The sequence below is a fragment of the Danio rerio genome, chromosome 17 (genome assembly GCF_052040795.2).
Source record: "Danio rerio strain M-AB ecotype USA chromosome 17, GRCz13ab, whole genome shotgun sequence".
NCBI lineage: Eukaryota > Metazoa > Chordata > Actinopteri > Cypriniformes > Danionidae > Danio > Danio rerio.
The window spans coordinates 25430579-25444901 of NC_141037.1; the positions used below are offsets into that span (position 1 = coordinate 25430579).

The following is a 14323-nucleotide window of genomic DNA, read 5'->3' on the forward strand; positions in this document are numbered from 1 at the left end:
CAAATAGAGCTTTTCAAATCATCGGGTGAAATATTTTTTTTAGAAGAACATAATACCACAAGTCAGATTTTTCCAATATCATTCAGCCCTATTTGCAAGTGTTTATCTTAGCAATAATTTATGTTTTCAACCTTTTTAGAGTGCAGATTTTCTTTATAGGGAGATTGTCTAAATGCCTAAACATAGCAGTGTTTGGCATCTGGTTGGCTAATTATCTTGTGGCTTGTCAAACCATTCTTTTAGGAAACCGGAATAAGCAAACCCTTGTGTCATGTACTACTTTTAGCTGTTTGTTCTTTTATACTTTTGGAGAATAGACCTTCTTGTGGCTGGAATTTCTTTGCATGTGTTTAATAAAGACAAACACAGGCCTCTGAATAAAACAGACTCAAAACTCAACAATAACACATGCTGAACAAAACATGTTAATTAGGGATGGATTAAATAGCTGCCTTCTCTCTCTCTCTCTCTCTCTCTCTCTCTCTCTCTCTCTCTCTCTCTCTCTCTCTCTCTCTCTCTCTCTCTCTCTCTCTCAATTCTCAATTCAATTCAATAATTGCTTTATTGGCATGACAAATGTTACAAATATATTGCCAAAGCAGTTATAAAGTAACATATGTAATAAAAACAGTACACACAGTAAATAGTAGTAGTAGTAAAAAAAAAAAACTCCATAACACATGCTGAACAAAATATGTTAATGAGGGATGTATTAAATAGCTGCCTTCTCTCTCTCTCTCTCTCTTTCTCTCTCTCTCTCTCTCTCTCTCTCTCTCTCTTTCTCTCTCTCTCTCTCTCTCTCGCTTTTCCTTTTTTTAACAGGCTACTGATTAGAGATCAGTAAACATCTCAAGCTGTTGGGTGGTCATGTCAAAGTTTGTTCGGGGTTTAATGTTTTCTTTGTCGTAGTGTGGCTAACAAAAAGATGATGCATATAGTCCTGGTTCATTTTGCTTTCACGCTGTCATGGATGCTGTCATGGATGGTAGTTTTAAAATTTATTTGAACATCTAGTCAGCAAGACACACGTTGATGAGGCATTTCTGAAGGCTTGTTTTACTGAAGACAATACTGTAGATACTGTAGAAAATGTATCTAACAGGATAAAAGCAATAACCGGAATAATCAGAATTAAAATATATAAAAAAATACAACATGATCATTCATTTAAGTAACTTTTTTTAAGTACTTAATTTTAACATTAAGTAATGCATTAACTAACACAAACTATAATTGAGCTAAAGCGTCCTTTAAATCATTTAAAGCATCTTTAAAGTTTTTATTACCCTTTGTAAGTAGCTATGTTTACATCCAATCTAGTCAAAGAGAACAAAATCATCACTTCCTGATTAACTGCCACTAAAAATCAGCAGTAAAAACTGAATTTTCTGCGGTAGAAGCTGCGTAAATTTTTAGTTTTTTTAATAAATGACGTTCACCTCAGAAGAAATTCTGTTGTTTCTGTCAATTCTGACACAAAGCACAGATGCTCTTGACAGTTCTGGAGGTATTTAATAATATAATAACACTAGTACTGGAATGCTTACAGCGTTTTAGAATGACCAAAACAACATTTCAGAAGTTTTACAGTGTGCTCAGCCTGCTGGTTTATCCATTCACACACATTTTTAATATCACATGATATTGTATAACAAAATCACATGACCTTTTTTACACACAGTGCATCCGGAAACTATTCATAGCACTTCACTTTTCCCATTTTTTTATGTTACAGCCTTAATCCAAAGTGTATCAAAATCATTTATTTCCTCAAAATTCTAAACACAATACCCCATAATGACAATGTGAAAAAACATTCTTTTAAATTGTTGCAAATTTATTCAAAATAAAAAAGCTTAAAAATAACAAAAATCTTTTTTTCACATTGTCATTACGGGATATTGTGTGTAGAATTTAGAGGAAATAACTGATTTTTATCAATTTTGGAATAAGGCTGTAACTTTTGGAAAAAGTGAAGTGCTAATACTTTCTGGATGCACTGTATATAGTGCTGTAAAAACTGCTACTTGGGTAGAGCTTTTTTAATCTTTTAAACACTCTCTAAGTGTTTGAAAAAAAAAATCTTTTCAAAACCATTGTCCAAAGTTTTAATTTTAACTTTTACAGTGTTGCATATTGGTGCATTTTTGCATATTGCAGACTGATTGTTTTTGGACATGGCATCTGTCTGTGTCTCCAGAGAGAGATTGTTTGGATCCGCAAACATGGGCAGTGGTCCAGACGAGGCTCTTCTATCCCTCTGTCTACTTAGCAGACACGTGGGCAAACATCTACACACACACACATCACACACACATATCACACACAAGCACAAACATCAACACAAGCAATAATAAACTCACGTGTATCTCCTCTTCTGGCAACCTCTTGTTTACTTCTATGTCTTCATGACAGAATGAAAATCTTTTGCACACACTAAAGATGTCTCAATCGGCATTTCTCGGTGCATAAGTGTGTGTATTTGTGATGTGAAATGAATGCATGATATGGGATTCCTCTTCATTTGGATTACTTGTACACAAAAGGGGAATGGTTGGAGAGTGGATGGAGAACACAAAGCATGAGATCAGAATTCCTCTTGTCCATACACACCTCAGTAATAACAGACTGATCAAAGACATGCCCGTCATCCGACACTAGCAATCCAGAGATCTACACACCAGGTTCCCACAAGCTCTCTGAATTCCTCCTTCACTCCCATCTCCCACAAACTCAAATAAACCTTACACACACCCTAAAGCTGTGTATTATAGCCACACAAAATGTCTTTTAGATGCTGCAGTAATCACAATGAATCATGCTCTGGTGCATATCTTTAACAAAAAAGGGGTCGTTCAAAACAAGAATGATAACTGTAACAGCCAGTTGGAGTTTACTGAACTATAAAAAGTGCTCACATATTTTAAAGCTATAGACATCATTGCGGAGAAGCTCTGCTTGATGTTAAAACCTCTTTTCAAAAATTATTTTAAAGATAATAACTAGTGGTGTAACGACTCACAAATCTAACGTTTCTGATCACACTATGGTTTGTTTTTTAAGTCATTGCTACTGTTGCTGATAATCTTAAATATAGAAATCTTACATATTGTACAACATATAATATTTATTTTCAGTTAATGCTTCAACAACTCACACACAACCTTTTGTTTTATTATAGGTGTATCATTTTTGAAAACCTACTCACAGGCATAATTTTGATGGTTGTTTATCGCCACCCATTGGTTACACAATTTAATTGCTACAACATTCACCAGCATCAAGTTCCATTAAACGGTGATTTTAAACTTAACAATAGACACCAGTGTTTCTATCTGAACTATAAACTGTTATTCCAGCACTTCTGTGTTATTTAATTGTTTGTAACGAACTAAAAAGGTGTAAAAACTGAATCTCTCGCAGTTAAACACAGATTTAAATGCAGCACTCCTAAGGATTAAAAACATATGCAAATCATTATTATTTATCATTCATGTTGCACAGGTTTGAATTGAGATCACAATCTTTCAATGTTTACTTGTGCAGTTGTACACTGAATGCATTAATGCAGGCTAAACAAGTAGTGACAGAAAACACCTTTAATTAATAGTCTAAGAAAGCATTTAGGTCCCACCAAAACATTTCCATCATCATTATATTTTACAGGGAAGCCAAAAAGCTTTCATGCACATGATTTAAATGATGCGGGAGGTGATCTCTCTGCAATTGTTATAAATGTTGGAACTGTGTTCCGAACTGTGGGTTGTGATCCATATAGATCATGAATCAAGCGTGATACATAATCTAGCTATAATTTAGTCTGTTTCTTTTATTTTAGTTTGTTGTACTGACAGAAATTTCGCTGTAATATTAGTCCAGTAAAAATTTTTTTTAATGCTAATATACGACGTGATACCTTGTCTAACTTTCACAGATTAAACTTTACTCACATTTAAAGTATTTTGAAACATTTTTAAACATCAAAGGGATTTGTCATAATTTACTCTCCTTCAAATCAATTCTTTGACTTTTGTTGTATTTGCAAAAAATTTTTATACTGACAAGTAAATTCTAACAGGCCTTTAATTTCCCTTTAAATTAATCTCACCCAACATTTGCAAAAACAAGATTTTCCAAGCATTATATAAAATGTCATATTTTCACCTGCAGTAAGTTTGTGCACTTGTGTAACTTTAATCATGGCACAGTCTCTATATCATTGACAATTAAAAAATAATAATAAATCCAAGCCATTTTGGATTTTTTTTCTCTCTCATGCCTTATGCCGCTGCCTGCTGGGAGAAACTAGAAGGAAAACCAAAGAAAGAATGAGAGAGGGATTGAAAGAAAGGAGTATAAAGGCGGTAGAGGAGAAGACAGCATTCCAAGAGAGGCCGACATCAAAGCTCCTGGAGCTGCCCTATTTGGCACCACATTTCTGTGTGTGTGTGTGTGTGTGTGTGTGTGTGTGTGTGTGTGTGTGTGTGAGAGAGAGAGAGAATTGTGAGAGCATTTCTAGATATATTCTGTCTTTTATTCCTCATATCAGCGTCTGTTCTGGTTTACTCTGGGTTTAAAGTTTAGTTGTGGGTTTAATTGTGTCTGTAGTTTGTTTTTGCAGTTGTGCAAATCGTTGTTTTCTATTATTTTCCCCACTGGAGTCATGGGAACAAAAATCAGACTTGGAAGAATATATGTCATTTCTTTCAAAATGCATAATGGAAAAAATGTATAAAGGAAAACTGTTCAAGGAACAACAAATCCCATCATTTACTTTTTCCGTTATTACTGTATGGAAAAGAGTTTCTCATTTTGTGTTCCAAAAGAAAATCAGTTCACGGCAGAATGGTCTTTTTTTATTTCTCATTTTCTCCTCCAGCCACCAGAGGGCGGCATGTGACTGAATGCAGAAATAGGTTTTGTTCACAAGTCCTCAATTCTTGAAATAGAATAGATACAAGTAAAAGAATAAGAGGAAAGATGAAACGATGAGAAGTAAACACATTGATAGATAAAAGAGAAGAAACAAATTTGTTGAAGCTGAATGATTCACTTCCTGTTGTTCAAACGGCGATAAGCTTCTTTTCCATGTGTACGGTTTTTCTTCAAGTTTAAGTCTTTAGGGCTTTGCAGTTTTAAAACAAAAGCACAGTTTGGCATGTTGTTGTTTGCCAAATTCCAAACCAATTCTTAGTTCTCCTCATTTCTTAAATCTTTTTTTTTATTCTCTTTTCTCTGCTGCTGCTTTTTCATTTTTTTCTGATGATCTGCTGCCTTTTGTGGACTTGATCCAAAACATTTAAAGTCATTTCCACCTCAGTTGTCCTCTGCCCAGGGGTCCCAGCGCAGGCTGCATTACGTGACCTACTGGTCCACACGCTGCCCCTGTCCTGCGCTTCTCTGGAGACCATGCAGAATAATTCAGCCACCCAGCCAGGCATGCTGAGCAAAGCTGGTGTGGAGAATGAAATAGAAAAGTTTGTGTGTGTCTCTCCAGGGATTAATCACAACTGAATGTAACTGGCCCTCAACTTTTTTTTGCTGCTTTGCTTTGTGTAATTTTGTCTGAGCCTCAGACGCACATGGATTTCACTTCAAATGGGATATTAACCTCCAATCTCTTAAGTTCAGTTGCATTTTTATATATATGTGCCCTTTTAGTGTCTTCATAAAAGAGGATCAATTACAATAATTCTTAAAAAAGAGACTGATAGAGACACAATAAGAGTTGTGTTTTGAAGCTTTGAAAAATCTGAAAACATGGGCAGAAATTTATAGTTAACTCTGCACTGCATAAACAGATGAGTTTTATAAAGTGAGCTGGCGTCCTTTCACTCAAGAGAAATTAGAGTAAGAGATGAGTAATATGATATGATGCATTATTGTGCATTAAGCATTTTATATTTAGCATTCTACATGTGTTTGTTGCCTCATTACACACATAAATGGCAAATTTTACTAAATATACAATTCATAAAATTAATAAACATATTTTAGATCTGTATATCCTGCATTGTGTGTTGTGACACACTTTGAGCAGTTGGCTAGTGGAGAACTTCTCCTTATTAAAGACACATCACATATAGGTCGCAAAGTGTCGCATCATGTCTTTTGGAATACTAAATAATGTTTTTTATGAGGGTACACACACCGGGGGCTCCATTCGACATCTGTACATGTTGCTTAGCAAAGTATAAAAACTATTTTAAGACATTGTGTCTCCCTAATCAATAAAAGGTTGCCACACCTTAAAAAAAATCTTCCCTCCGACCCTCTTAATAAAAACCAGATTTTTTTCTTAATAAAGACATGACGTAGTTTCTCTAATCCACTGAGTATGAGTGAGAGGACGAGAATCCTTTCATTTTGGCAAAATAGCCCTACGTGCCAGTAGGCATCGTCTTCTGAGGTTAAAGTCATTTTCTTGAATAAAAAAGATTGGCGCAGCTTCTCCTACTGCAGCAAATTCCATTTTTACTGTTCATGTTTGGCGCCAGTTAATCAGAAAGTGACGAATTTGTCTTACTAAATGGAAACGCTGCTTAATTTGCACATCTATTATTCAATATTTTTGTTTTGTGCATAAATTTAATTTGCATTTGTGGATGCAAACATAGCTTGATTTTTTTTTTTTTACTGGCCTGGTTTTCACCAGGATTTTACTATCACATGATTTAGATGAAAACGAGGAAACCTGGTGTTTAAGGCTCTCAGTATGCCATCTGCATGTATTGAACTCGTATTATTCCGCTATGCATATTCAGTATTTCATTATATGGCATTGTTAAACAGTTCTGTAAAATAAACAGTTGTTTTTAAAATTTTTGAGTTTCATTCATTCATTCATTTTCTTGTCGGCTTAGTCCCTTTATTAATCCGGGGTCACCACAGCGGAATGAACCGCCAATTTATCCAGCAAGTTTTTACGCAGCAGATGACCTTCCAGCCGCAACCCATCTCTGGGAAACATCCACACACATTCACATACTACGGACAATTTAGCCTACCCAATTCACCTGTAGCGCATGTCTTTGGACTGTGGGGGAAACCAGAGCACCTGGAGGAAACCCACGCGAACGCAGGGAGAACATGCAAACTCCACACAGAGATGGCAACTGAGCTGAGGCTCAAACCAGCGACCTTCTTGCTGTGAGGTGACAGCCCTTTCTACTGCGCCACTGCTTCGCCTTTTTGAGTGTCATGTAAAACTTAAAGTTTTTGTCTTCAGCTATAGTATTATCAAGATTGCTTATCAACTTATTACGATTTGAACAGTATATAATTCAACATCAGTGTTCCCCTGGACGTTTAAAGAAAATCCACTGATACAGATTAAAACAAACTTTGTTTGTCACTGACAGCATTAGTGCAGATATTCATCTATGGATTCATGGTGTGTCTGTGTGTATATGTATACAGAATTGTGTATGTATAAATGTGTGTTAACGTTCTCCAGAGGTTGCACAAGTAGCAAGCAGGTTGTATTCTTTGATCAATGTCTTTGAAAGAAGTCTCATTTATTTGATCAAAAATACAGTTAAATGGTAGTATAATTATAAAACTAATGTTCAAATCTAACATTTGGACAAAAAAACTGTTTATGATTATAATATTTTTTTAAGTGTTACTTGTTCCTGACTGCAACGGCAAAGTTGCATTTTAGGCATAATCAAATAATTATTGCTTAAAGATATAACTCACCCAAAACTGAAAAGTCTGTCATTGTTTACATACCCTTCACTTGTCACAAACCTGTTTGGATTTCTTTTTTCTTTTGAACACAACATCATTTTTTAATATGTTGAAATCCTGTAACCATTAACATTAACAATAATAATAGTGTTTGTTATTATTCTATAGAAGTCAATGGTTACACATCTCTAACATTTTTTAAACATGATCTTTTGTGTTCAACAAAAAATTTTCATTTTTGCCTGAACCATCCCTTTAAGTAGCAAAATAATAGAATTAATTTAAAAGTATATATTTATTTATTTCTCAATTTAATTGTTCCTTGTCAAACAAAAGTACATTTTGAAAAGGAGGTTTTTATGGGACACATCATGCATTTTTTTTCTTATGATGATTAAAAACATAATTATAAAATCAAAGTTATATATAAATTGTATTATTTAACATATTTATAACTTAAATGTTACTTTGACAGGTGTGCAATTTATTTTCTGGTCTCTATGTGTGTCTGACTGACAGGTTTCTTTTAACAGGAGTGAATATCAGATGTAACGGAAGGTCACGGTCAGCTCTAAGCCCAACACACACACACACACACACACACACACACACACACACACACACACACACACACACACACACACACACACACACAGCCAAAGATACCCAAAACAGAAACTCTTTTTGTTTTGCCCCTCCAGTGTAAGATGAAAGCAGGAAAAAACATGCACGTGTGTGTTAATCTGTTTCTCACTTATGAGGTCACATTGCTGCTCACAAACTCTCTCAGGAGACTCTCTCTCGTGTGTGTGTGTGTGTGTGTGTGTGTGTGTGTGTGTGTGTGTGTGTGTGTGTGTGTGTGTTTGTGTGTTTGTGTGTGTGTTTTGTCTGCAGCATTTCTGTACTTTGTTATTTTTTGGGCTTAAAGCTGTAGCAACCCATGAACACACACAGTTCTCTCTAGAGTTTGTGTTTATTTCACTGGTCCTTCATTCTTCTTTGACTGTTTTTCTTTTTTTCAAAGTCGTCCATTCTTCCTCACCTGCCTGCCTTCACATTTCTTTTTATCTTTCTCCATTCTGTGTCTGTCCTTCCCTCTTTATCTCTTTCCCCAGATCTCTGGCGTATTTATTTTTTTTGTTTCTTCTTAAGATGGTGCCTGCTGATAGAGACAGATCTTCTGTGGCTCTGAAAAAATATTTCTCAAAGTCAAATATTTATCCATAAGCTTGACCCCGGTGTTCCTTCTCTCACTCCGTCTCCTCATTGTCTCCTATATCATCTCCCTTGAAGGACATATTACCTGTATAGTCATAGTCTTATCATATTTTTATTAGTATTTAGTTTAAGGATCTGTCCACCATAAACAAAAACCCTAACTTGCAAGGTCTGTTTTTCATAGCATGTATGAAATACTACATCTATCAATATTTCTCTTGATGTTGACAGCACAAATGTCTTTATACCTCTTGATACCTCAGGCTGTTGATGTTGCCATCCACTCTGCAGATCTCTTGCACGCCCTATATACTGAATGTAACTCCAAACCATGATTTTTCATTCACCAAACTTGACTGATTTTGTGAGAATCTTGGGTACATGAGGGTCCTAATAGGTTTTCTGCAGTATTTGTGATGATTGGAATGCAGCTCAGCAGTCGATATATCGAACAAATCTACCTTCTGCCAACTAGAATTAAAGTTATTATTTGTTGCTCTTACAACTTGGATCGAAGACAAGACTTTTACCAGGTAGTGTACAAACAAACTATATAGTGAGAACCTGAGAATTTCCTTTTTTTATATCTTTCCATAGCTATAACAGTACTATAAATATCACCTGCATGTGTTTTCAAATGTAATCTCTTAAAGTATGTGAGTGTTTTGAACATCTGCATGTGACTCTTTGTCGTTTCATACAATGTAGTTGAAAAGAATGTTTAGATTTAGTGTTTTACCGTTAAACGGGACACATGCACACACACTTCTAATCCCTTTGTGTTATTTGTCTTCATCTGTCTGTTTTTGTTTTGTTCCGCTTTGCTGTTGTTTCGGTTCATGAGAAACGAACGGCAATCACGATAAAGCGAATTAGAGCTGTTGAACAATCATAGTCGTTCACCCTCAGAAACACTTACAGGAAATACAAACATGCAGCACTCATTCAGTATCTCAAATGGACATCTAAAAACAGAAAAAAAGGGATTAGTAAAAGAGAAAACAGAAGGAGAGAGAACCTGTAATCTTTCTTGTGTTCGAGTTGAATTTCTTGTGCTTTTTTAAATAGCATTAAATGAATATCTGAGCATTACGTTTGTAGCTCTTTTTGTCTGCATATTATGGATTTTAGGTTTGAATAAATACTAATATATGTGCACAATTGTTGAAAAATTTGTGTATTATTCAGCAAGGATCTGTAAAAGGACCTGTTATGAAAATTAAACTTATATATTCTTTTATCCTTAATAAAATGTGATGCCAGGCAGGTGTTTTGTTCTTTTTGTTTTTCTTTTTTTTTTTGGAGGGGTATCTGAGGCACATAATGTAACGTCTTCATCCTCTTCTGGAAAAAGGTGTGAGGATTGGCAGCTTAATATTTGCATTCAAAGATAAAAACAAATATGATGTGTTTTATCATACAAATATGGGCATTTATAGCACAGAATAATGAATGGTTTGTGAACATATAGGCTGTTTCTCAATTTCAAGAATGAACTTGCGTTCTTGTGGAGGCCGGTCTTGCCTGGTCACCTCGGAAGAACGAAGTCGGTAGGGGGAGACTGAACGTGTCAAGTGAGTTGTTGTGCTCAAGTCTAGAACGACACATACTCTATATCAAGAACACATCCGAGAACTTTCACACGTCCTTCGTTCTTGGAGTCTTGAGTTGTGGAACTGTACTTTGGCAGTTCATAATGACTTTACACGGGAACACAAGGACGCAAGATTGCTGAAGAAGGAATATTGAGAAACAGCCAGTGATTCTTTGCAACCACTTACCTTAAAACAACTGTAAATCCAATGAATATTTTTTTTGGTGTGATCAATAGTCAGAATTTATATAAAAACAATTCTGCAAAATGAGAAGGTTTTCACAAGTACATACCAAGAATCAGGGCTGCATAACTGCATTATATAAAAAATCAGATATTGCGATTTTTATTTTCCTGCGATTTTTTTAAATATTGCATTATGAATACAGTTTCAGAAAAGGGTCTGAATAGCTCTATTTGATGATTAATTATTGGGGTACAGATTTTTTTTGTTGGCGTGTATTCATATACAAAATAATCACAATGCAAAAAAAAAAGATTTTCTTACTTAGTTTTGTCTTGTTTCCAGTCCAAATATGTATATTAAAAATCTTAGATCAGGTAAATTCATTCATGCACTCATTTTCTTTTCGGCTTAGTCCCTTTATTAATCTGGGATCGCCACAGCGGGATGAATCGCCAACTTATCCAGCAAATGTTTTACGCAGCGAATGCCCTTCCAGCTGCAACCCATCTCTGGGAATCATCCACACACACATTTACAGACACACTCATACACTACGGACAATATAGCCTACCCAATTCACCTGTACCGCATGTCTTTGGACTGTGGGGGAAACCAGAGCACCTGGAGGAAACCCACGGGAACGCAGGGAGAACATGCAAACTCAACACAGATATGCCAACTGACCCAGCCAAGGCTCGAACCAGCGACCTTCAGCACTACCTACTGTGTCGCAGAGCAAGTAAATGTAATGCTTATTGTTTAGTTTTCACCATTAGAAGAAATAAGAGAAAATTAAGAGTTTTTTTTTTTTATGTTTTAAAGAGCCCATATTATACATAAAATAGGGTCATATCTTGGTTGTAAGGGTCTCCAACAACAGTCTAATATGCATGCAAGGTCAAAAAACACTTTCATGGTCTTATAATCTGCATTTATTTTTACATAATTATTCCAGCGACTCCCGTATGAATCGTCCAGTGATTCATTTGTTCCCAAACCCCTCCTTAGCGCGAAGCTAATCTGCGCTGATTGGACCGATGACAGTCTGTTGCGATTGGTCGACTGCCTTCAGTCAGAGAGTGAAATGCACACAAACACACATATTGCCCTCGTCCTTGCGCGCGCACACACACACACACACACACACACACACACACACAAACACACACACACCTCCGGACGACAACGCTCCCGCTTCCGCCGGCACCCGCCAGTTTTTGGCCTGAACCCGACAGCTCCCGCTTATATTAAGAATTTGTTGTGCCGGTGCCCGACCCGCCCTGTTTTCTGCCCGCCGCGCCCGATCCCGCTAAAGAGCGGGGGAGAACATAACCGAAAATCACCCAGCTAAACAGTCCAGACAGCCAAGTTGTCTGTATAAACACACACACAAGCACCAAGCAGACACACAGGCAAAGCTCTCTCTCTCTTTCATTCGCATAGCAATATCCACGATATTGCTAGACAGCCCGCTCCCGTCCCAAATTAAACCCGTTACCGACCGCTCCCGCGATTTTTTTCGGAAATTTATTCCCGCACCGCAGAAATCTAGTCGGGTCCCGCGGCGGGAATGCAGACCTCTACGCACGGAGCTCCGTAAACAAAGCAGCACGCGTCGCGTTTTTAACGTGACTTTGCACGCGGTAAGAGAATATAGCCAGTTAACCTGATACAGTACACGCGGTTACAAGCAACAAATCACAACTAAATACATTTGCAAGCTAGAGTCAACGAGGCAACAACTTTAATCGCACGTCTTTACACTTGAGAAATGGAGGAAGAAACCCATCCTGACGTCCATCAGTAAGTTACTCTTTACTGATCCTTCCTTTAACAAACGCCAATGAAGTATTCTTTGTAGCATGTAGTTTGCAGAAGTTTTCAGTAGTTTCCAACTGCTTGGTTATAATGCTGAGATTTCATCTTTGGGTAGAGATTCGATAATATCCATCTGCAGTGTGACTTCAATCGACCGGCTTGTTTGTGTGCATGTGTTTGTGGGTATGTGTGTGTGTGTGTGTGTCTGCGTTTCTGCGTCAGAGGGCAGGGCCTCAGGTTTGAAATCTCCTGGGTTTGCGCGTGCACGTGAATAACTTGGTTTCGTTCGTACGTCATGGCGAAACACCTAATGACTCGGTATCAAGGCGACTCGTTTGAAGCACTATGAGTCGACTCTTTTATAGATGAATCAACCGTTTTAAACACTGTACTCTTACAGATTTAAGCCTTAGCTAGATACTTTACTTCACTTAGAGCTGTGTTACACACTACATGGAGGGGAATTTTCAAAAACCCATAATATTGGCTCTTTAAGATAATTATCTGCCAGTGGGGTACATTAAAATCTTGTTTTCGCTTGGAAATGTAGATATTTGGCCTAGAAACAAGACAAAAATTGGAAATAATAAATGAATTTGCATAAATCATATATTTTCTATATAAATACAGTGATTAAATACAATTCTGTAGCTCCTGGTCAACTATAGTTCAGACTGGACATTGCATATCTTTGTGATGTGACTATTGAGGATGTGCATATATATCGATGCAAAAACGATATATTGAGCAGCCCTACCAGGAACAAATTAATTTTTAAATCTAAAATAACATTCATTTTAAATCATTATATTAATTTTAAAATGAATTAAATACTCATAATGTTATTATATCTACTTTACTGTATCTTATCAATTAAATGAAGTTTTTATGAGAGACTTTGAAAACTTTGCACTATACTCTTTAAACGAAGGTATATATTAAAACAAGAGAAAGAAAGGATGACATCTGTTTAATTAACTGTCTGTTTGAGCTCAATTGGACTCTGACAGGTAGACTGTAAAGTATCTTCTGTCACTTAAACTCTTTTTAAAACCATAGACTCTATGTGATGGATTAAACCTATTATGTCGGTCTTAAACGGCTTAAAACTCAAGAGGCAACACAGATATGACCCTCAAAGCCTGCGGGACGACACTGCCATTGAACCTGCTTTACTACTCTGACAGAAGCTCTTACAGCCACGTCTGATCAGGTGATTCTTTCAAACTCACAGGCTGATCATAAGGGCTCCAGAAATATGGTGTGTTATATGGTTCATTCAGTGCACTTAGCCGCCATGTTGTATTTGTTGTAACAAATTGGACTGTGATTTGCTTTAGTGTTGTTGGGTCAAACATGTGACAGCTGGTTCTCCAGAACTTTCACACATCCATAATTCTCTTATCTGTTTTATCCAGTGGTTAGTATATGGGTCTTTACTCTCTACTGTTCAAAAGAAACACACACACACATTTAGATTTTTTGCTGCCTGACAACTGTCTTTATACCTGTGATGGACACACTGAGCATTGATTTAAGTTAAGGATGTCTATAATTACAGTTATGTAATAACTGCTGGCACTTTTTAAAAATGGGATGTTGGTGTTTTCTTTGCTTCTCTTTTTTATTTTTATTTATTTTTTTACTTTGTTGAGTTGGGTTATTTGATCTTATTTTATTTTGTCTTATTTTTATCTTATTTTATTTTGTCTTATTTCATCGTATTTTAATTTATGTAATTTTGTTTTATCTTTTTATTTTGTATATATTTTTTATTTTTTTACTTATTTAATTCATTTTTTTTTTATATTATT

General features: G+C 36.1%; 1 protein-coding gene across 9 annotated transcripts in view; it reads left to right on the forward strand.

Moving 5' to 3' along the window:
• Positions 1–14323, forward strand: part of ehbp1 (EH domain binding protein 1) — a 196198-nt gene that overhangs the window by 28736 nt on the left and 153139 nt on the right. The window lies entirely within an intron of this gene.